Genomic DNA, 24,489 nt, shown 5'->3' on the forward strand with positions numbered 1-24,489 from the left:
AGGAACAGACGTTTAAAATCTGAAAGTTGAGCTTAATAAAATAATGTAAGCAAAGGTACAAAAGATTTGAAGGACTCACAATCAAGTACCATTGAGAGAAGCTGTTGGAAAATTTCGCTCTGAGAGCTTTACCCTACCAGAAATAAAGTTTAATGAGATCCATGTTCATGTAAAGTCTGACACCGATTCTAAGTTCAGAAATGATTGCATTTACAGCATCTGAGCGTTGAATTTTAAAATGTTCAATTAACTCTATCTTCTGTTTCAAAAAATTTATTTTTCCATTTCCATTTGTTTACTTTTACCATTTTCTCAATCTCACTGACATCGTTGCCATTCTAGACCAAGGAGTAGAGTGAATGAAGTGCATTTACATCATGAACCTCACCAACAGCTCCTAAGTTGGTTTATCAGGATGCATATTTGAGTAATACAATAATAAACCCCCGAGTCCTGGAACAATTCTTCATTTCCACCCATAAATGACTGCTTCTGAAATGGGAAAACTTGCAATGCAGGGTAATCCATGTGCAATTCTCAGTTGAGACTGGAAGCTAGTATGAAATCTCCCTATCAGAACTGCAGTATCCTGCAGTTGAAGGTATGAGGCTGCCCTCTTGATACTCAACTCATATATCTTAGATCTAGTTGGTAGTTCAGTGTTCTGCAGCTAGAAGTCGCAAGATTGGCCTCTGAAAATGAGAACTTAAACTCAAGACCCCCAAGTTGAAAGTCCAATACTTTAGGCTGAGATCAACTAACTGAGCACAGATTAATGAACAAACCTTGGACATACCATATCAGTGGCAGTAATTTTCAAATTCGCCACCTGAAATCAATGGGACAAAAACCAGGCGGGTTCCATAATGGGCAGCTTGCCACCCATGCAGTGACAGTGAAAATTACTCCCATTAATGAACATAAGAACATAAAAAATAGGAGCAGGAGTAGGCCATATGGCCCCTTGAGCCTGCTCTGCCATTCAATAAGATCATGGCTGATCTGATCATGGACTCAGCTCCACTTCCCTGCCCGCTCCCCATAACCCATTATCCCCTTATCGTTTAAGACACTATCTATTTCTGTCTTAAATTTATTCAATGTCCCAGTTTCCACAGCTCTCTGAGACAGCGAATTCCACAGATTCACAACCCTCTGAGAGAAGAAATTTCTCCTCATCTCAGTTTCAAAATGGGCAGCCCCTTATTCTAAGATCATGCCCTCTAGTTCTCACCTCCCCCATCAGTGGAAACATCCTCTCTGCATCCACCTTGTCAAGCTCCCTCATAATCTGATATGTTTCGATAAGATCACCTCTCATTCTTCTGAATTCCAATGAGTAGAGGCCCAACCTACTCAACATTTCCTCATAAGTCAACCCCCTCATCCCCAGAATCAACCTTGTGAACCTTCTCTGAATTGCCTCCAAAGCAATTATATCTTTTTGTAAATATGGAAACCAAAACTGCACGCAGTATTCCAGGTGTGGCCTCACCAATACCCTGTACAGCTGAAGCAAGACTTCCCTGCTTTTATACTCCATCCCCTTTGCAATAAAGGCCAAGATTCCATTGGCCTTCCTGATCACTTGCTGTACCTGCATACTATCCTTTTATGTTTCATGCAGAAGTACCCCCAGGCCCCGCTGTACTGCAGCACTTTGCAATCTCTCTTCATTAAATAATAACTTGCGCTTTGATTTTTTTTCTGCCAAAGTGCATGACCTCACACTTTACAACATTATACTCCATCTGCCAAATTTTTGCCCACTCACTTAGCCTGTCTATGTCCTTTTGCAGGTTTTTTGTGTCCTCCTCACACATTGCTTTTCCTCCCATCTTTGTATCGTCAGCAAACTTGGCTACGTTACACTCAGTCCCTTCTTCCAAGTCGTTAATATAGATTGTAAATAGTTGAGGCCCCAGCACTGATCCCTGTGGCACCCCACTAGTTACTGGTTGCCAACCAGAGAATGAACCATTTATCCCGACTCTCTGTTTTCTGTTAGTTAGCCAATCCTCTATCCATGCCAATATATTACCTCTTAATGCTTAAAATTTAACTGTTAGTTGGGTCCAATATTTCTCCAACATCATGGCTAATATGCTGGAAGGAGACAAAGATATAGTTATCAATCCAGTTCATCAGATTTTCCATTTTAATATCTCAAATGTTAAATTTATTTCCAGGGTGACTTACTTTTCTTCCCCAAAAGATTTTTTTTACAATTCTTAAAGATGGCACTGTGAGCTGAGCTAAAGTAGCCTTCCCCTACAGTACCTAACAGTATCTCGTGTTCCTAATTCATTGCTTCTCTTGACTTCTCCTTTTAGCACTTGCATTTTAACATTTGATGATTGGACACCAAATTAAAAACCCCTCTATTCCATACAGAGTTGGTTCTCATGCCCCAGAATTTGCTGAAAAATAATGGTATATGAACGACAATCACCGTTATTAATGTCCAAATCTGCCAACAACTTGCGGCGAGGAAGAGGTCTTGTCACAAGTTTCTGGCCGATTTGCGGCGCTCCTCTGGTATCTCGCCCTTAACCTCGCCGTGATATTCGTCAAGTTTTTCAGCTTGCACATTAATTAACCATTAAACTTGCCACAGAAAGTTAAGAACATCAGAACATAAAAACATAAGAAACAGGAACAGGAGAAGGCCCTATGGCCCTTCGCACTTGCTCCGCCATTCAATGAGATCATGGCTGATCATCAATCTCAGCTCAAATTTCCCGCTCGATCTCCATGGACTAGATTTTACACTTTTGTGCAGGTCGCCCAAAAATGGACGTTATTTCCGGCGTGGGCGGTAAAAATGAGTTTTCAGATCGCCGGCTTCACGCCCGTTCTCAAAGCACCTAGTCTCCATTTTTGAAAATGGGCGTTACCGCGAGCGATTATGAAATGGGCGGTAGTGCTAAATCTCTCTGACCTTCTGCTGTAAAGTGTCACCGTCTTTAGCAATGGCATGGCAACGCTCGATTCCCGTGATTCAGGAGGTCAAGGGTCATCATGACATGCACAGAAGAGGAGACAGAGAGAGAGGGAGCTGAGAGGGACTGAAAGCGTGTGTGGCTGTGGTGTGTGCTTGTCTGGCTGTTGTGGGAGGCACGAGGGAGATTCACCAGCAGCAAAAAGCCTACTAAGCACCAAGAACATAGTTGGCACCGAGTTTTTGTCCAACAAATAATATATAACATGGAAGGGATGGAGGAGGCCTGGAGCTGGTAGCCATGAACACTGGTGACAGAGGGCTCCCAGTGGTCCCAGAGCATCGCACTGCACCCCAAGGTGACGCACCCCATTGCCAACGACACATCAGAGCCAGGAGCAATATCTTGCTTCTGGCTCGGAGCATCTTCCCACCTCGGGACCATCTTCTCCCTTTTTTCGTCCAAGCAGCAGTTCGGCCATCAATCCCCCACCCCCCCCCCCCACAATGAAGCATCACCTGAGGAGCTCCTCAGCCAGGCGGCTTGGAGTCAGGAGCAGAATGGGAAGGGGTAGAGGTGGGGAGGAGAAGTGGGGGAGAGGATTGGTTTTTACAGAAATACTGATGATTTCAGACAAATGTTCGGTTTAAATGTTTTTTATTTAACAAAACCTTGTTCACATTGGCTCAGATTGCTGCACCATTACACGCTGGTGATTCCTTAACATCAAGGGGTATAATTGCACTTAACTTCAATCAACTTAAACTTTAACTGTCACCAAGGTGATATATGACCTGCACACCCAGCAGTGTGTCAGGCTTGTAAATAACACCAAAGTTCTTTCAGGCAAAGAGCTCATTGATGAGCTCCTGAAGTAAGGCACTTGCAGCTATCATGCCACCATAGGCCTTTCATGCGGTCTACAGGGGGGCAGGGGCATGGCTTCACCATCAGCCTGATTGTCTGGGCTGATGTCAGCCTCTGCCTCCTCGTCCTCCTCTTCCTCTCTCTGGTGAGGTGGACTGTCAGACTCATCAGGCAATTCTTGTCCCCCCCCTAATAGCCAAATTGTGCAGCATGGAGCACACCACCATGAATTGAGCTATCTGCTCAGGGTGGTATTGGAGCTCGCCGCCTGAGTGGTCCAGGCATCTAAAGTATTGCTTAAGCACTCCAATGATTTTCTCCACGATATTGCGAGTGGCTCTGTGGCTCTCGTTGTATCGCCTCTCGGCTTAGGTGTAGGTGTCACGCAGGGGGGTCATCAGCCAGGTGGCGAGGCCATATCCTTTGTCACCAAGCATTGACCTTGTGGCTGATTGTTAAACAAGTCAGATACAGTGCTCTCATGCAGGATGTGAGCATCATGGATGCTGCCCGGAAATTCACTGCCAGTATAATTTGCTGGTGGTCAACAACAAGTTGGACATTCAGGGAATGGAATCACTTGCGGTTCCTGAAAACCTCTGCATCCTGAAAAGGTGCCGCATCGCGATGTGCGTACAGTCTATTGCTCCCTGCACCTTGGGGAAGTTTGCAATTCTGGAGAATCCTAGAGCCCTCTCACTCTGTGCCTCCTTGGTTATAGGGAAGCTGATCAAGTCCCTCCTGCATGCGTACAGGGCTTCAGTGAGCTGTCTAATGCCGCAATGTGTGGCATGCTGAGAAAGTCCGCAAATGTCGCCTGCTGAGGCCTGAAAAGAACCCGAGGCATAGAACGACAGTGCCGCAGTGACTTTGGCCTCGACGGACAGTGCAGTACTGATGGTGCTGGCAGGCTGCAGATCTTCTCTTATGAGCTGGCATACCTCAGTGATAACCTCTTTGAGGAAGCGCAGTCTCCGAAGCCAGGTGGTGTCGGGCAAGTCGAGGTAAGACTGCTTCTCCCTACTTGCGGGGGATGTAATGTCTGGTCCTCCTCATCAGTCTGGCACATCTTACATTGGGCACATAATGCTGTGGAGCGTACCTTCAGCCATCTTGAGTATGCAGCATGTAATTGGTCATCAAGGGTGGGTGAGAAAGAACAGGCCTCATTGCAATAGCTCTCTGTTTTCCACCGATTGGTCACAAAGAATGCATGTCCTGACAAAGACACCTATTAAATTCCAGTCATTCACAGTGTGATAAAGATGTTTGTAAAGATGTTCACATCACCTCCAGAGTACATCCGAATTCCCCCGAGGTTGAACTAGAGCAGCCTTTTAAATGATGCGATATGTGATGTAGAACATGGCGTCTATAACGCTGTGATTAGTTCCTGTTAGTTCCACTTTTTCCGGGCGGTGTTTTGGGCGAGCGATATTGTGGCCGCTATGTATGCGAGGTGGTAAAAGTGACGCTGGGCGATCTCCTGGCCGTTAGTTTCGGCAAATGTGATCTTTACGACAAAAAAAAGTGGCCGATCGGTATTGTTGAATCTCGGCGATAATTCCGTGCGGAAACTAATGCTGGCCGATATTATGGCCGTTGATTTTGCCCATTCTGATGATTCCGCTCAAAAAAAGTGGGCGGGCGATATAATATTTTCCCGGCGTTGCGCACGTGGGGAAAGTAATGCTCGCCAATAAGTTTCCGAAAAATGCCCATTAGTTTCCATTTTGTGGCTAACTAGGCGATATATGGGTGTTAAATGTCATTTCAGTGGTAAAATGGACGTTAAATGGGCGTTAAGCATGCAAAAAAATGGAAAATCTAGCCCCATATCCCTTGATTCCCCTTAAGTCTAGTAAGTAACAGCATAACTACCTTTTTAACGACATGATAATTGTTAATGCATTCCAATCAACCTCTCGTTCCCAGAAAGTGAAGAATTAAATGTGTGGAGTTTAAATCTTTCAAGTTGTAAATTATTGTTCGAGTTTTAAAAAAATGTCAAATTTTAATTTAAAACTTTTTTTTTCTTTCTTTTCCTTTTTGTCCTTATTTTTTTTTCTCTCATAATCCAATGTTTCTTTCCCTCTCTTTATTTTTCTTTCTGCACCTGATTTGACATTGAATTCACCCACTCTAATTCACCTTCCTTCTGAGTCCTGCCTCTGTTCATTTCTCAATCCTTTAATCTCATTGGTTCAGGAGACACACTGTTTGTCCTTTTTGGTCACCAAGGTCCCAGATGCCCTGTTGCCCTCACCCCTCCATTACCAGCTCACACTTCCAGCAATTTTGTGGGCAAAAGATTTAAAACCTAAACATGCAGGAACAAGTCTACCGAACAGGGGATGTCACAAGATGCCGCGCTCCAGCAAAATCTGGGCCATTATAATAATTTGGCTCTTTTAGGCCAGGTGCCAAAATGCCTTTTTAGGAATTTAGCATCTGGTTATTTTCTGACTTTTAGTGCCATTCTTTTATGAATACCCGATGCATGGGAAGCCTTGCAATGTTATAAATTTAATATTATCTAATGAGATTCAGAAGCACATCGAAAGAAAATATTGCCTGAGCTTGTTTTATGGGCTTGCGTTTAAACATTTTTTTTTAATTCTTCACAGAGTGCTGATTGGTATCAAAATAACACACAACTCCATGAAAAGTACATATAGATAACATCATGCAGAGAACAAAGGACTTCTTTTTCTGGCATAAAGCAATCTAACCCAGAATGCTCCAGCGTAAGCAGACACCTGGGCTGCCTGAGAGCTGTGTGTTTTTATTTAACATGGCAACTTTCATCTGTGTTAAAAGGAGACTCATCATAAAATCCCATTATTTCAAGCCATCTCGTTTTTCACAACTTTTGATTGTTCGTATTAGTGTTTCAGAACACTGCATCACTCTGCATTTAGTTCACAGAGGCCCAGTTGAAAGACGGGAGCAGTGTTTTTGCAAAAGAAACAAATTGCCCCAAAATGGTCTTAATTGTGTAAATGAAGATAGTATACAAATCAATCATGAGTTCTTTAAGAACCTAATCTGCTGTAGATTATTCTGACAAGGTGGTGACTGATGAAAAGTTAGAGACACACTGCCTCTGTCATCTCGAACAAAATAGAACCAAGAATACACAGTGTTGCTTATTTTCACTGTTTCCTGGGTGTGTGTCCTGAGCAGACTGTGAGGGAGAAATTCCCCGGCGCCCCGATAGGGGGCGGTAACCAACTCGGAGCGTGACTTCCTGCGCCCGGCGTGGAAGTCCTGTCCCATCCGCAAAATTGCGGTGACCGCCCCTCACAGGAAATGGAGCACTATCTCGTGCGCTCCACATCCTGCAGGGACGCTATTGGGCAAGTTAGTCAGCGCTATGCAACTGCTCTGCGTAGCACTGACGCATTTCAACGCCCCGCCCCTTCCGTTAAAAGGGAGGGGCAGCTGCACACTATGCCGGGCCTCTGATGGCCTCCGCTGGACCCCCCAAAGCGGAGTGCCGGGCTGCATGATTGCGACCCGGACCACGCAAAAGCGATGCAGAAGTCAGGCCGACCGGTGAGTCGGCCGAACCGGCAAGATGGCGGCACGGGGCGCTCCCCACCTCCCCTTTAACTTCCGCCCCGCAAGCAGATGTCAGCCTGGTTCATGACCCGCGAGGCTGGAGCTGACACCGTTCATGGCAGGACAATATCCGCCGCGGGGCGGGAAGGGACAGGCGCGTGGCGCTAAGGGGTCACCGCGAACGTCGATGATGTCATCGCCGGGGCGCCTCCGCTAACTGCCGCGCAATTCCACAGGAGCCGGTAACGTGCCTCCCCGGGAGCGCTAACAGGCATCGCAAAACAGGGCAAATTTGCTTTCCCCCCTCCCCCCCCCCCCCGTGTCCTTCTCGGTCTCTTGCTTTCAATGTGTGTTTCTCTTTCTTTCTTTGCGTGTGTGTGTCTGTCTGTCTGCCTTTCTTTCTCTCTCCCTTTCTATTGGGGTAATTATAAATGAACTTGCCGGGCAGGAAACCCAGGCGTCGGGTACAATGTCGGTTTTACACCATGCCCGATATTACTCTCCGCTAACCTCAATGGAAGGTGAAACCGGGTGGGTGTGAATCCAACGTTGCAACCCGATCCCGTCAGAGTCCTGACGGGTGGGTTAGATTGAAGTTGACCCCTGTTTATGTACATGTCTTTCTAAATTATTTGGCTGTGTCTATATATGGGGGACTGCATAGAGGAACACTATGCGTGCAAGTTCCAGCCCATTGTAACAAAAAAGCTGATTTGCTAAAAATATGACAGGATTTGCTCAAACACAATAGTGAGAAAGGAATGGTATCATGGCCTTGCTTGGGTGTAGTAACCGTGATATCTATCACAAGCTTGATAAATGTACTGAGGAAGTAATTTGGGAATACAATGTGCGGTTGTTTTTTTTCTTTGATGTCTAAAGATTTAGCACAAATTTTAAGATTTATTTTGAAAGGCTGTAATTAAATGAAGCAACTATCTGCCTGTCTAAGAGGCAGGATGTGTCTGGATATGTTATGAAATACAGTGTCATCACAATTTCTTGGAAATCACAGCAGCAAAAGCTGTTCTTGTGTAGCTGGACCATCGTGTCCCATGGTATAATAAGCCCAAAGGTCTTTTTCACAACTAACGCTTCACTCCCCGTTCTATCAGCTGCTGAACATTTATAGATTGTGGCAGGGTCCACAACTCTGGTGGGCTTTCAAGTATCCTCACTATTTACAAGCAGAAACACGACTAAGCCACAGTGTCATTTCAAAGTTGTTCACAAGCCAGTTGCATTTTGTGCTCGAGGTCGGTTTATACTGATCTGACACCCAAATTGTAAGTTTATAGAATTTCATCCTTTCCCCTGTGATACAGAATGAAATAAAACTCAGCATCACTTCTGATCCAATCATGTGACTTTACTGTTATCAGCTAACCTTTTTATTACTGTGATACCCGCAATCAACAAGGAACATCTTCCCAAATACAGAATCAAATCATACTCTATAAACTTCATCTGTACATGTTATACATAATAACACAGACTGGAGGCAGTAAAACGCCTGGTATTTAAGATAACATCAATCAATAGCTTCAGTCTTGTGATTTATAACATCATCTCAAGAAAGACAACAACTTGTATTTATATAGCGCCTGTAACGTAGAAAAACATCCCAAGGCGCTTCACAGGAGCGTTACAAAATAGAATTTGACAACCGAGGCAGATGACCAAAAGCTTGGTCAAAGAGATGAGGGTAGAAATTCGGTCTTCTGCCGTCCCTCTTAGCACTCCGCAGGGGCGGCAATGTCAGCAGAAAGCACTTGCGCCTGGGCGGCCAGCTCCCAGCGCTGCGCCGGGACATTCAGTGCCGGTATCGGCGGGGCGTGGTGCAATAGCGCCTGGGAGAGGAGAGCCGTGTGCAACGCCCCTGGTAGCGACACCAGCTCAACTTTTAGTTGCCACCCTACCCGTAGTGCTCCGTAGCGCACCCTGGTGGGAACGCTTATGAAAGCAGGCCTTCCAAGCTGTCGGGGCCACAGTGAGGCAAGTAATGTCGACCTCCAGTAAGTGTGATTGTTTTTTTTAAAAAAACAAATTGCGATTTATGTTGTGGTGGAGTGAGCTCTGTATTTGGAATGCTTTTGTTTCAGGTTTTCTTTTTTCCCAGGCCTTTGTTGAGGCTGTTTAGCTCGGAATTTTCAGTTGCTCAGCCAGCCCTAGCGCCCTAAAAGAGGTGTGGAATGCCTCCCTTAGTGCTCTGCTCCAAACTCTGAACCCGGCCAATGAACTTACCGGCGGCAGACGCAAACCATTTGCTTCTCGGCCTTTTGGCTAAGATCAAGTGTAGTACCGTTTCTGACCAGTCACCATGACCTCCGGGTGGTTTCTCCCTGGTCAGGAAGGTATATGCTTGCTTTTTTGGAAACAGGAGGTGGGTGGGGTGGCTTGACCCATCCACCTCCACGGAGGTGTGTGGGGGACCTGACCCATCCACCTCCATGGCACGAACCTGGTATTGCAGTTCTTCCAGGAACGGTGCAGTGGCTCTCGGCCTTTTGGCTAAGAGCATTGGCGCAGAGTGATCCTTGATGTGTGCAAGGTGACCTCTGGCGTTTGTGATTTGACAAAGAATTGGAACGATTGGCTACGAATTTCAAAAAAAATAAAAAATTTGCCGCTGCAAACTTCTCAGCCTTTTGGCCACGATCAAGTGTAGTATCTGTTCTTATCAGTTTAATATCCCCGATGGGGACATGATATTGAATTGATTTTTGGACAGGGAGCTGGATCAGGGGCTTGCCCCGTCCACTCCAGGCACCGACCTGGTATTGCAATATTTCCAGGAACGGTGCAACTTCGCCTCTCGGCCTTTTGGCCTAAGATCAAACACATTGGCGCAAAGTGATCTTTGGCGTTAGAGTTGATCTGGAACGAAATTGGATTAAAAAAATTTGCCACTGCAAACTTTACCACTCCGCCCGGGACACCCCCTCAACTACAGCGCAACCGAATTTCCACCCCATAGGTTTCAAGGAGCATCTTAAAGGAAGAAAGAGAGGGAGAGAGGCGGAAAGGAAAGAACTTGCATTTATATAGCACCTTTCACAGCCCCAGACATCCCAAAGTGCTTCACAGACAGTGAATTACTTTTGAAGTGTGGTCACTGTTGTGATCTAGAGAACTCCAGCAAACAATTTGTGAACAGCAAGCTCCCACAAACTGCAATGACATAAATGACCAATTAACTGTATTAGTGGCTTGGTTGAGGGATAAATGTTGGCCAGGACAGCGGGAGAACTCGCCTGCTCTTTTTCGTCCACCTGAGACAACAACAACTACAACTTTTATTTATATAGCGCCTTGAAATGTTCCAAGGTGCTTCACAGGAGTGTTAAAAGACAAAACAAATAAATTTGACACTGAGCCAGTAAGAACAAATTACGGCAGAAACAGGTAGGTTTTAAGGAGCATCTTAAAGGAGGATAGAGAGACGGAGAGGTTTAGGGAGTTCCAGAGCTTGGGGCCTAAACAGCTGAAGGCACGGCCACCAATGGTTGAGTGATTATAATCAGGGATGCTCCAGAGGGCAGAATTTGAGGAGCACAGACATCTTGTGGGGGTTGTGAGGCTGAAAGAGATTACAGAGATAGGGAGGGGCGAGGCCATAGAGGGATTTGGGATTTGTAAACAAGGATGCAAACTTTGAAATCGAGGCATTGCTTAACCGGGAGCCAATGTAGTTCAGCGAGCACAGGGGTGAAGGGTGATCGGGACTTGGTGCGAGTTAGGACACGGTTGCCGAGTTTTGGATGACCTCAAGTTTACGTAGTGTAGAATGTGGGAGGCCAGCCAGGAGTGCATTGGAGTAGTCAAGTTTCGAGGAAACAAAGGCACGGATGAGGGTTTCAGCAGCAGATGAGCTGAGGCAGGGTCAGAGACGGGCAATGTTACGGAGGTGTAAATAGGCGGAAAGGACGGAAGATAGGACCTCGGTTTAATGTCTCACCCAAAAGTATTGCACTGAAATGTCAGCTAAGATTGAGGCTTGAACCCATGACCTTCTGACTAAAAGACAAGACCAATACCACTGAGCCAAAACTGGCACCTGTGATGAATTGCTTCTTTTGAACACACTTCCTCCTGTGTCCTCCTAGATGTCACTAGCACAAAGATCTTATTATCTGTGCAGCATGTTACATCTGCAGTCGCACACATGCAGTAGTACTGGATACGGTCTGATTAGAGAGTTACAGAGTCCAAAGATGGCAACAGTTCAACCAGAAACGGTTACATTTCAGTTTCTGTCAGTCATCTCTCTTTAGGTGAAAAAACCTTTGTGCCTAAAAATGAGCTCACGCCCCAATCGGGTCGTGGTCCCGGTGCAACGCACGCAACACCCGCCTAATGAGGCCGACTGCAGGACCATGGCAAATTAGTGCACTGGCCTCGTTAGGATAGTACCAGCGAGCTGTGGACGCCATCGCGGCCCCGCAGACAGCTCGCCACTCATGGGACTGGGGGGGGGGGAGGCGGTCAGCAAGATTAGTTGGCTCAGAGCGTCCCTGTTCCTCCAGGTTTCGCAATAATGGAAGCAAAAGTTTGGCCGCAGCATGCACAATGCATGCTGTCTACTAAGCAGCTCTAACCAATATGACATACAGAGATAAAGGCCGAGAAATTCGTCTTGGGTGGTGGGGCAAAACAGGCGTTTGAGAATCAGACGCCAATTATACCCGGCGCCTGATATTCAGTTCCACTGATGTGGAATGGCCGATCTGATACCGCCCCTTTTGCGCCACTTCCCGAGACGAATTTCTAGCCCAAAAGGTTTGTCTCCATTTGCACAATGGGAGGTTTGTACTTTCCATGAGCGCACTTTTTTTTTTTAAATAGCAAATTAGCTCCACACAGCAATGCATGTGGTCACAAAATACTTCAGAAAAAATGTAAATTTGAATCATGCCACAAATGTGACGATGCAGAACATAACCCACTAACCATTCGACTTAAGTAGTTGATGTTTATCCTCCACACGAGCAGTAATCCTAATCCCAAAAGCACACCTTGATCCCATTTCCCTTTATTCCCCTTTCCTAACATGTTTCAATTCTGCTGGTGAGTTGAGGAGTTGCAGAGTATTACATAGAATTTACAGCAAAGAAATTGGCCGTTTGGCCCAACGGGTCCACGCCAGTGTTTATGCTCCACACGAGCCTCATCTCACACTACATTTAACCCTATCAGCATATCCTTCTATTCCTTTCATGTGCTTATCTAGCTTCCCCCTTAAATACATCTATGCTATTTGTCTCAATTACTCCATGTGGTAGCAAGGTAGCAAATTAATAAGATATGTTTAAAATTCTGATGGGTTTAGACAGGTTAGATGCAGGAAGAATGTTCCCAATGTTGGGGAAGTCCAGAACCAGGGGTCACAGTCTAAGGATAAGGGGTAAGCCATTTAGGACCGAGATGAGGAGAAACTTCTTCACCCAGAGTGGTGAACCTATGGAATTCTCTACCACAGAAAGTTGTTGAGGCCAATTCACTAAATATATTCAAAAAAGAGTTAGATGTAGTCCTTACTACTAAGGGGATCAAGGGGTATGGCGAGAAAGCAGGAATGGGGGCACTGAAGTTGCATGTTCAGCCATGAACTCATTGAATGGCGGTGCAGGCTCGAAGGGCCGAATGGCCTACTCCTGCACCTATTTTCTATGTTTCTATGTTTCTATGAAGGTAGCTTCATGATGCAGGGCTTGCAGAATTAGCCTCAAACCTGTGGAAGGAAATGGCTTGATGCGCTGAATGGCCTCTTCTGATTCCATGCTTTCTTAAGTTTGTTGTTGAATTTGTTCATCCCTTGGCTTAAGTGACTGAAATTGCCCAGCACCCGAAACGAGGCGCACCTACCAGTTATGATGTGTTCCGTCCGCTCCAGACATGGGCACCTAACCCGTCGAAATTCAGCACTTCAGGGATTTTTTTTGAGCGGCGGAAATGTCCTCATTATGGAGACGGAAGTGGAGGCAGGGCAGAGTGGCCATCATGAGCGGGCGGGAGCGGAGGCGGGGTGGAGTAACCGACGCTGTCAGTCTTCAGCGCCGCTGATGATGTCATCACTTTGACATGTCGCAATGTCTCTCCCCTTCAGTTAAAGGGAAAAGCCGCTGCGAACTCTGGAGCCATTTCAGTGACAAACACTGGGCCACCAGGGATGGTTTTGGCCGTACCAGCACCCTGGCACCCAAGGGAGTGGGGGGGGGGGGGTGTGCCAGGCTGCCTGTTGGCGGCCCAGCTGAACCCGCGGCTATAATTGTCGGCCTGACCTGGCAGTCGGCCAACAAAAAAGAATAAGATGGCTTTGCTGGCAGCGCCACCTTCCCTTTAAGGGCGGCCGGGCCGCAGAGAGTGCACCGACAGCAAAAGCTATCCGGGGCATTGACCGGCGGCAACGCTGCTCCTGCGGGACAATTCCGGGAAAGGGGCAATTTCCCAAGGGGCAATTTCGGGAAGGGATCCCCACCAGTCGGTAAAGCATCAGCGGTATGCACGCCACGGCAGTAAAACGGGCGGAGCGGTCCCGGAAGGGCAATTTTCAAAATGCCGGCCCCTCCGCAGAGACTCGCCGGCCATTCTGCACCGGCGCGTGACCGCCAATTGCAGGCAGCCAGAGGCAGTGTCCAAACTGGCTGGAAGCATTAAATGGTTCAGAATGGGTATTTACCTCCCTTATGTGAGATGCAAGACAATATAATTACTCAGCGGGTGTGTTGTTCAGCAGGTTGCTTCCAGACATAACATTATTGATCCATCTATCTTGAGGTGCAGCATCTAGAAAGTGCCAAGGGGCAGGTGACAGACTGTTTGGTAACGATTCAGTGAAAACTTATCAGATTGCTAACTTTAACTTGGGCCAAAAGGATCCAGACCCCTGTATAAATAAACAAAGACATTTTAATAATAAGTGACAATGAAAAAGAAATAGAGAGCATAGCACACAGCGGGGAGATGAACTGGACTTTCAAAAAAAAGAGGAGGAAGAAATTAACGGCGGTATCAAAGCATTTCAAGTAATGAACTCATTTTTCAAGTTTTCCCAGCTGAAGGCAGGAGAAACATAAATTAAGCTTTATGACGTCGGAAGAAGACCCTAAGAAATCAAGAATTGAGAAAAATGCCTTTCAACCCAGCAAGCCTATTCCTTCCATGGATCATGTGTCCCTGATTTACCCTATCGTGGACCCGAATTCATCCCATTTACAACCTTGCCAACACTCGCAAGTCCAATCATTTAAGATGAGTATTAATACTCAGGATGTCTGTGAAAGATTTGCAGGGGCATTATATTTTCAGGTTCCTTGTGTCAGTCATAAACATTAACAATACCTTTCTAAAGTCACAGATGTCAGTAACGAACTTAATCGCCAAGGAAAGGTTCCACACAGTTTCTGCCACCTGTGCAAAAAGGAATTCAAGCAAAGCTCAAAAAGAGCTATTGAACCTCACATCCTACATTATATATCTGAGATAAATTGGTTTAAATGGCACCATGTTTCCATGGTCCCAGCAATACTTTTCTGACGACAAAACATTCAAAATAGCCAACAAAATGACGTTGGCAGGCCAATATTGTAAAAACTGTTTGCAATAGAACCAATCATACCAGAGATCATATTCAAACTCTCTGTGATGTACTCAAGCTGTTCAATTTAAAAAGCAAAGAGACAGATGGAATGAGAATGAGAAAAATTATCTTATAAAGTTGAAGGAAGCCCTAAAAAGAAACGATATGTAGAGTGTGTACAGGACACACAGCTGGAAGCATTTCCCATGTCTTGGCTGAACATCATTCAAAGCTGGCAAAGTATCATTTCAACACGTCCTTTTGTTATCACTATTCCTTAGAAACCGTTCAAAACAGCCAAAAAAAAAAAGAGAGACTATTTTGTTCAAAGTCCAAATAATCGCGATTAAATTCAAGATAGCAACTACAAGATGTATTCTCTCGGTTGAGGTTGGTGGAGCAGCAAGCCGGGAAAAGAATGATGAAAGTTGGACATCTGTGATCTGGACATGGTAGAGATGGTGCAGAGATAATGGGCTCATCCTTTGGGGTTTGTTGCATGCTGACTTTTGTGCTCATGATTAGTCTCATTCATGTGCATTCAGTGCTAGCATCCATGCATGTGCTCAGATAGAACGCAGGCTTGCACAGATCACGATGTTTTTTCACGCAATGAACTTAACCTTGCTCCAAACAAATTCCAAACAAAAGTACGGCCCAAGTAACAAGGGCAAGGTGGTTGGCTGAAAGGTGATTCAGTAAATTACGCACCTGTGCCTTCCAGTACTAAACTGACGACAATCAACTTTACCTTTGGCTGCAAGGCTTTGAAGGACAGGTTTTTATTTGCATGTTGAAAGGGATGTACTGGTTTTATCTGATATTGGCAACACCAACACACTGATATGAGATTTAGGAAGAAGATCTTAATTCTGCATAATATGGAATGTAAAGCTCAACTGTAGATCATTCCATTCCTTTTGAATTTTAGTTATAGCAGCAGTGTCGATGTTTTTGTTTAAAATAGCCAACTACCAGAGGCCCTATGTAACACAGATCAAAGCAGTAATTCTACTTTTAAATAGCGAATACATCAAGCATAATATCTAACTGGGAGAGGCAACAAAAATCCAATCTCAGGGCTCAGATGACATCATGAAGTGTGGGAGTGTTACGAGACTAGTTTATAATCATTTTCTGAACCTTGTCATAAGACTACCACCTGAAAAATCACTCCCTAATATTTGTTATTTTAAATCAAGGCCGGTTTTAACCCTGCCGCTCGACAGAAACCAGGCGAGCAGGCAGTTAGATGGGCCTATGGGACTCACCCACACCGATCCCACTGCCTTCCTGCAAGTTCCAATAGTAACTCGCTCTACTGAGCAGGCAAGGGGGATCCCCATCGGAAGTCAACGGAGTCCTTCTTTAAATATTCAGATCGCGCTCCGATGATGTCATCGGGCATGACTGCAATTTTAACCGGAGACTTGCAGTTCATAATCGTCAAGCCAACCTAAAGGACCTGGGACCAGAAGAGGCCTAGAAAGGTAAGTGGATTTTCTTGATTCTACATTCCTTGTGGGGTCAGGAGGAGCAGCCCCACAAGGAATGTTTGGGCCTCCTCTGTCCTGGGCTTCCTCCCCTCCTCAAATCACAAGGCCCGCCCGATTCCTTTCCCAACCACTTATGTAATTCCTTCAGATTCCAAGCATCGGTCTCCTGCCACTTGGCATCCCGCTGACGCCCATTGGCCACTTGCTGGTGGATTTGGGCGGTAAGACTATTGGGGCAATGCTAATCATAGAATCAAAAAATAATACAGCACAGAAGGAGGCCATTCAGCCCATTGAACCTGAGTCGGCTCTTTGAAAGAACATAAGAACATAAGAATATAAGAATTAGGAACAGGAGTAGGCCATCTAGCCCCTCGAGCCTGCTCCGCCATTCAACAAGATCATGGCTGATCTGGCCGTGGATTCAGCTCCACTTACCCGCCCGCTCCCCATAACCCTTAATTCCCTTATTGGTTAAAAATCTATCTATCTGTGACTTGAATACATTCAATGAGCTAGCCTCAACTGCTTCCTTGGGCAGAGAATTCCACAGATTCACAACCCTCTGGGAGAAGAAATTCCTTCGGTTTTAAATTGGCTCCCCCGTATTTTGAGGCTGTGCCTCCTAGTTCTAGTCTCCCCAACCAGTGGAAACAACCTCTCTGCCTCTATCTTGTCTATGCCTTTCTTTATTTTAAATGTTTCTATAAGATCACCCCTCATCCTTCTGAACTCCAATGAGTAAAGACCCAGTCTACTCAGTCTATCATCATAAGGTAACCCCCTCATCTCCGGAATCAGCCGAGTGAATCGTCTCTGTACCCCCTCCAAAGCTAGTATATCCTTCCTTAAGTAAGGTGACCAAAACTGCACGCAGTACTCCAGGTGTGGCCTCATCAATACCCTATACAAAGAGCTATACAATTAGTCCATTCCCCTGCTCTTTCCCCATAGCCCTGCAAATTCTTCCCCTTGAAGTAGTTATCAGATACTTAGGAGTTAAAAGTCTCCTGAGCCTTATGCTGCTGAGGCCTAGTCAGTTTGGCATCTGTCTTGGCCCCCGCACAATGACTGCCGCTCCGAGTTCGAATCGGGGCTATAGTCTCAGTTTTATGTGGAGGTTTGTTTTTGCGCTAGTGTCAAGTATCAGGGCATTCCAATGGGTGATGACTTTCATACTGCACGGATAATAACTGTGACAGCATTATTGGAAGCTTATCAAGAAATAAATTGCATTAAATTATCAGGAAATTCCATTATCAGTGCATATTTTTATTGGCTTGTTCACAGAGGTAGGCAGACAAAAGAATAAATCATTTTAAAAAGTTTTTAAAAGATGGCCGGCTGCCGGCTGGCCATCCCCTGGCCCATCCAACTTGATGTTCGAGCGGTCTGCAAAATGGCCGGCCAGCACACCTGCCCAAAATGGGTGTTATTAACGACCTTATTAAAATATTCAAATCGGATTTCTATGCTCCAGGCACTCTGTACCGGTGGAACTGAGCGTTGAGCAGCCACACCAACGGTCCTTAAACACACTGCTCCAAAAAGCCAAAAAATGCTGCACTGTTGATTTTAAGTGAGGCAAGGAGGAACACAAATGATCATTCAGTGGCTGTCACCCACCTCCCCAGCATTGCTTCCCCCGGCCTTTTAAAGGCTTAATTCCAGCTTGGCTCCACTTAGGAGCCGCCAGATTTCCTGCTCCTCCCCCAATCCCCGCCTCCCCCCCAATCAACGATCAAATTAAAATGAGGGTCTCTTGCATGTGCCATCGGATTGGTAGTGCACGCCCAATCTGTGCTATAATCAAAAATTGCTCCTAATGTCCTTCCTTCGGCAAGTCCATAGGGGCCGTTTTCAACTACCAACTTCCCATTTCTTGCCTGAAAAATGGGGCTCCAGCAATTGAAGAATCGGGTGGAAGGGGTGGGATGGAGAGAAGGGAGGTGGTTAAGACAACTTGCCGGCCCCGTTAATGTCCAAGGTCCACCAGACGCAATTTTCAGATGACCCTGTTAATGAACAAGTAGCTTGTCTGACTAAAAAAGGGAGGAGGATGCTTAAATATGCATATTGGGGGTCCTACACTTGTTGAGCAGCCCAACCAGTGGTCCTTAAAGGGAGTGTGCGAGGATGCTCAAAAAATAGCCCTTGACTCTTCGCGCCATCATTTCCTTTTCCTATGCTGTTAGGTAACTGGAAAGTAGGAACGCTATGTGTTTGCTTCTGTGATTGGCCCTCTACACTTCATACTGGGTCTGATTTGTTAATAGTAAACTGTTTCCAGATTGCTAGTAAGAGCATAGCTAATTTCCCCAGTGCCATCCATTCATTCCTCTAGATTCAGTCTACAATGCCAGTTTTCTGAAAGCCACTTATATATCCTGCAGTATCCAGTTTCCGAATCTCATCCTGTCTCTCTTCCTTTCTCCCCCATCCCTCTTTCACATTTTACACTATTTATTTACCAACAGGCCAATCACTGCCAACAACACTGCATCCAAGTTTTACACATTGAGATTATAAAGGCAGATTACAAAGGCAGAACAAAACCTGTAAAATGAATTTCATGTTCTCCGATCTAATACTTCACAAACATTAACCGCAAAACATGTGAAATTTGATTGGCAAGCAATGTATTTGGCTTTCCTTTCTCCTTTTTGCACTGAATAATGGAAATGAATATCAATGTGCGAGACATTTGAGAGAGGCTGACAGCCTTGGGGCAGAATGAAAGATTACACCACATTGACCCCTGACGTCCTTCCCTGACATGCAGGTTACCCCCAAAACTCTGCTACTCAACAGCATTCACAGGCTTCTGTCACAACATGCTAAACTTTTGCGATGGTTAATGGCGCTGTAAATCTAATAGGCTATTTTAGTGCTATTGTGTGGATATAAAATGTCATGTGACGGGACAGAAGTTCAGATGTTGAGGAATGGGGCTTGATTGAAAGTTCTGACTAAAATGGAGCCTTTAAATAAAATGTACACTAACATTTCAGAACTAATTGCAGGATTTCTTTGAGGGGGGGGGGTTGCAGGGGGCTTGGGGAAGAGATTTATTTTTCATTGGCTTCAGTAAAAGTTAATATTCTGATTTTTAAAAATATTTTTACTGCTTTCTGATTGGTAACTTTTTTTTGTGGCTTGTGGTATCACTATGCTGGCATCGAGAGAGTGAACCGCAATTGGCACGGACCTGGGCTGTGGCTATGGCATGATGCTAATATCACACCATGCTGCCAGCTCTCTGCCTTCTGGCAGAGCTCGGCTTTATGTTATTACTCATATTCCAAATGTAGCTGCAGCTCTTTGCAAGAGGCCGTTTGCACCCTGAAGTGGGGAGGAGCAATAGGAGCTGCGGTCAAAATGGCCGGGAAGTGGAGTCTTGTCTGATTCGAAGGCTGGAGAAGTGATGATTAAAAAAAAACATTGATGTCCTGTCAAAGGGGAACAGGACAATGTACCTTTTTCTTAGAATAACCTCAAAACAAATATTGTATGGCACAGTAGATTAGTTTATCTTGTAGCTTTGAATCTATATTGCAACCTTGTGCTTAGTTTTGTTTTTAATTGTCACAACTTTGAGTCCCACCGTATAAGGAAATTAGAATTTACGCACGAGTCGAGATACTTCCAAAAATTAATAACTGGCATGAAAATGATCAGAAAAATGCCACCAGACACAACGACACAAAATGCCACAGCCCAGGTCCCGAAAGAGAAAAAGAGGGGTTGACATTTTATGTACAGATTCTTTTTATCAGAATGGTTCTCGCACAATTTTTCTCTCTACTGATGGGCCTACTGTGCATTGCTAGCATTTTTGTTTCAAGGGGTTGATTAACAGGTTAACCCTGAAATCACATGATGCGATCATCATGGACATAAAACAAATGCCATAGCACAGCTCTCCAATTTGAGCAGGGAATCCAGAAATACTTGTGTTCCTAATTATAGGAAACAATGGTGCTAAAGTATCATGTGCTCCTGGAGCAGATAATTATATTTTTGGCTGAGTCATTCCCTTACAATGCCTGTGAGCTACAGATGAGCAGATGGCATTGAGGCTATTGTTTAGATCAGGAAGAATCAAACAGGCTCAGTGGAAAGAAACTCCTTACATGGGTCTAAATCGAGAGTCAGTTCCCTTCCCATCCAGCTGCAGAAGCTGGGAGCTGAATTCATTGGAACACACCAAAATGACGAACGTGTCATATTTATAGGCTGCATGAAGACATCTGTAATTTAGTTTTGACCCACTTTTCCGTGCATTTTTCATTGTTGATTGTTTACAAATGAATGATTTTTTTTTTAAAAAAAGGATTATCTCAGCATTTGAGGTGGAAAACATTACGTGTTGACTGTCTGTCACAGCACCTGCACATCCTGTGGTTGACTGCGTGGTGGTGGCTGGTTCTTGCTGTCAGGATGAGACACAAGGTCTGATGTGACCATAATAAACAACAGAAAATAAGTGAAGTGGAAAGTGTCAGTAGAAATATTTATTTCAAGGAAGAAGTTAGTGCAGAAGCAAATAATGGGCCAGATTTTACCGTAGCAGGCCATTCATTTAACCACGCCTGTCATCATTTAGACTCATCCTTGCACCCTTCAGCTCTTAGAAGAATTTGCCCGCTAAGTTTCTGCAAGTGTGAGCTGATAATGGCGCAGCGAGGGAAACAGGGCATCGGGGACCGAAGTGAACGGAACATCCAACAAGATAGTTCCTTAACAATGTTCCCTTGTTTTCTAGCAGCTCCCATGCAGCCGGTTCATCGGCTTTTAAATCGGAAAAGCTGTCCAAATTCGGTATTTTGAATGGGCGCGCAGTCCCTTAAAGGGGCCATGCACCCAAAATAAATTTTATAACCAATGAGATTTAAGGATTGGGAAATAAACAATCGATAACTGAGAAAGAGGATAAATTCAATATCAAATCAGGTACAAAAAAAGAAATAAAGAGATGGAAAAAAAAAACATTGGATTAAGAGAGAGGGATAAAAGTACAGAAAGGAAAATAAGAGTTTTAATTTCAATTTGACATTTTTAAAATCTCTGGAAAAACAATTCACAACCTGAAGGAATGTGACTCCACACTTACAATAGTTAATGTTCGGTGCCAGAGAGGTTGACTTACAGTCATTAACACTTATCACGTCATTAAAAGGGTACTTACACTTGTAACTACTAGTGCTGAATATCTGCTGTGAGTTTACTTGATATTTATTGTGCAAATACAGCAATTTACGCCATTCAATGCCTGCCAATGGTGAGTGAGGCAAGCAGAGAAATGCCTTTTTCTCAAAACTAATGGTGGAATGGCGTTACTCGGACAGCAACTTTGGCATATTCTGCCCCTCGCCTGAAGTTGCTGTACCATTTACGCATAAATAAAAGTGAATACCATTAGCCTCATCAGTTTTTGACTGCAAAATCTGGCCATATTATTTTTATTATAGTTAACAACTTCAAAAAAAATTGATTCTTTTTTCCTTATTTTAAATCTTTTTTTCTGTACTTTCCTCCTTTCACTTTGTTGGGCTTCACCCCCTGGGCGTTAGCACACAATAATGTCTGGCTGAGAAGATGGATGAGTGACCCTCGCCCAAACCCTCACTATTGAACTGACTACCAGGAAATGCAAAAATAAAGGAGTGCATGTGTTTGCCTGCATATGGGGGGGTGGGGGGGGTGGCGGGGAGGGAGTGTGGGAGCAGGGTGGCTCACGGTCCCAATTTCTGTTTCTCCGACTGGTGAAAGTGGAGGCATCCATTCGTTGCCCCAGCTCCTTCCCTTGCCATTAACACAAGTAAGATTGAGAAATTTCAACCGGTGGAATTTGCATGAATGCAGCAGCATGTCACAACATAATGGAGCACCATCGGCCTGTTGTGCCACAGCTTCTGATAGTAAGCGCTTGCCACTCTACAGAATACAGTTTTTCTACAAATGATTACAGAACATTTGTAGCAACTTTCGCTGAGATTGCCCAGTGTTCAGTTCCATTCGCAACTCCTCAGAAAATGAAGCAGTCCGTGCCCACATGCAGCAAGATCTGGACTGTATTTAGGCTTGGGCTGATAAGTGACAAGTAACATTCGCTGCAGCAACTCGCCAAGGCTTTTTCGGCAGCACCTCCCAAACCCATGACCTCTACCACCTAGAAGGACAAGGGCAGCAGGCGCATGGGAACACCATCACCTCCATGTTCCCCTCCGAGTCACACACCATCCTGACTTGGATGTATATCGCCGTTCCTTCATCATTGTTGGGTCAAAATCCTAGAACTCCCTCCCGAACAGCACTGAGGGAGTACCTTCACCACAAGGTCTGCAGTGGTTCAAGAAGGTGACTCACCACCACCTTCTCGAGGGCAATTAGGAATGGGCAATAAATGCTGGCCTTGCCAGCGATGCCACATCCCGGAACAAATAAAAAAACACTTTCACTAAACCCAAATTTGCTACTGCACATGTTGGCATACAGGCCACGTGATATGTTTTTGTCAGTGCACCATATATTGGAAATTCTTTCAATATTTTGATTTTTTGATTTGATTTGATTCAATGCACATTGTTTAAACGGATGATTCAGGGAGGGACTTGCAGAACCTATTGAATGTACAGGGAAAAGTTCGACATCTGGCTTGTGATTTGTTACATTTTCATCCCTAATATAATCAATTCTATGTTCCACCGATCCTCATTGAGTCGCCTTTATTTAGTACTCCACAAATCTTTGTGAATACGAATCTATTGATTACAATTTTTATCTTTGGGTAAATACAGCATGTGGTTTGATTCTGTTATAATGGACAACAAGATCCCAAATTCCATCCAAAGTATATACATTGGGAGTACTTGTATTTGATTGTATGGTATTGCTCCGACTGTCTAGTTTCTGTAATATTGCTTTCTAGAGGAATAATTTCTTGTCTCATTAAGGAATAACATTTTATTGCACATCATTCTCTTGGAATACCCAAGTGACATCAGAGACCTTTAAGAGGGTGTAATTTTATAATTTTCCACTCGGTGACAGGTTGGCTTTTAAATGGCATGCTCTCCATTGTACATAAGAATCCTAAGTTGCCTTTGTTTGCAGGATAACATGTCCTATGGGATCACAGATGGATGGGGCAGTTTTAAAATAGTTTATTGTTCTGCAACGTCTAGTTTTGAGCACTGGAATCTACAGCATAAAGCACCAAACTGTGTCAGGTGAGAAAGATGATCAATTGGTCTTTGAAAATTGGTTCCATGTCAGAGTTGCCACATAAATTTTTATCTGAGGGCTCAACCATCACTCTTTAAGTAAATACAGCATGTGGTTTGGTTCAGTTATAGTGGACAGTAAGATAATTTAAATGGAGAAAAATTGCTTCAGTACAGAGGAACGTGGGGATCCTTGTGCATGAAACACCAAAAGTGAGTATGCAGGTACAGCAAGTAATCAGGAAGGCAAATGGAATATTGGCCTTTATTGCAAGGGGATAGAGTATAAAAGCAGAGAAGTCCTGCCACAACTGTACAGGGTATTGGTGAGGCCACACCTAGAGGACTGCATACAGTTTTGGTCTCTGTATTTAAGGAAGGATATCCTTGCATCAGAGAAGGTTTACTAGGTTGATTCCAGAGATGAGGGGGTTGACTTATGAAGATAGGATGAGTCGGTTGGGACTATACTCATTGGAATTCAGAAGAATGAGAGGTGCTCTTATCGAAACATATAAGATAATGAGAGGGCTGGACAAGATAGATACAGAGAGGATATTTCCACTCATAGGGGAAACTAAAACTAGGGGACTTAGTCTCAGAATAAGGGGCCGCCCATTTAAAACTGAGATGAGGAGGAATTCCTTCTCTCAGAGGGTTGTAAGTCTGTGGAATTCTCTGCTCCAGAGAGCTGTGGAGGCTGGGTCATTGAATATATTTAAAGTGGAGATAGACAGATTTTTGAGCGATAAGGGAGTAACGGGCTATGGGGAGCGGGCAGGGAAGTGGCGCTGAGTCCATGATCAGATCAGCCA

General features: G+C 44.7%; 1 protein-coding gene and 2 pseudogenes across 3 annotated transcripts in view; all 3 read left to right on the plus strand.

Moving 5' to 3' along the window:
* The window catches only part of mecom (MDS1 and EVI1 complex locus), a 462,101-nt gene that overhangs the window by 231,663 nt on the left and 205,949 nt on the right, over positions 1-24,489 (plus strand). The gene's annotated exons all lie outside the window — the stretch shown is intronic.
* LOC139266331 (U2 spliceosomal RNA) lies at positions 9,637-9,871 on the plus strand (annotated as a pseudogene).
* LOC139266524 (U2 spliceosomal RNA) lies at positions 10,006-10,184 on the plus strand (annotated as a pseudogene).

This window comes from Pristiophorus japonicus, chromosome 6 (assembly GCF_044704955.1).
Source record: "Pristiophorus japonicus isolate sPriJap1 chromosome 6, sPriJap1.hap1, whole genome shotgun sequence".
Lineage (NCBI taxonomy): Eukaryota > Metazoa > Chordata > Chondrichthyes > Pristiophoridae > Pristiophorus > Pristiophorus japonicus.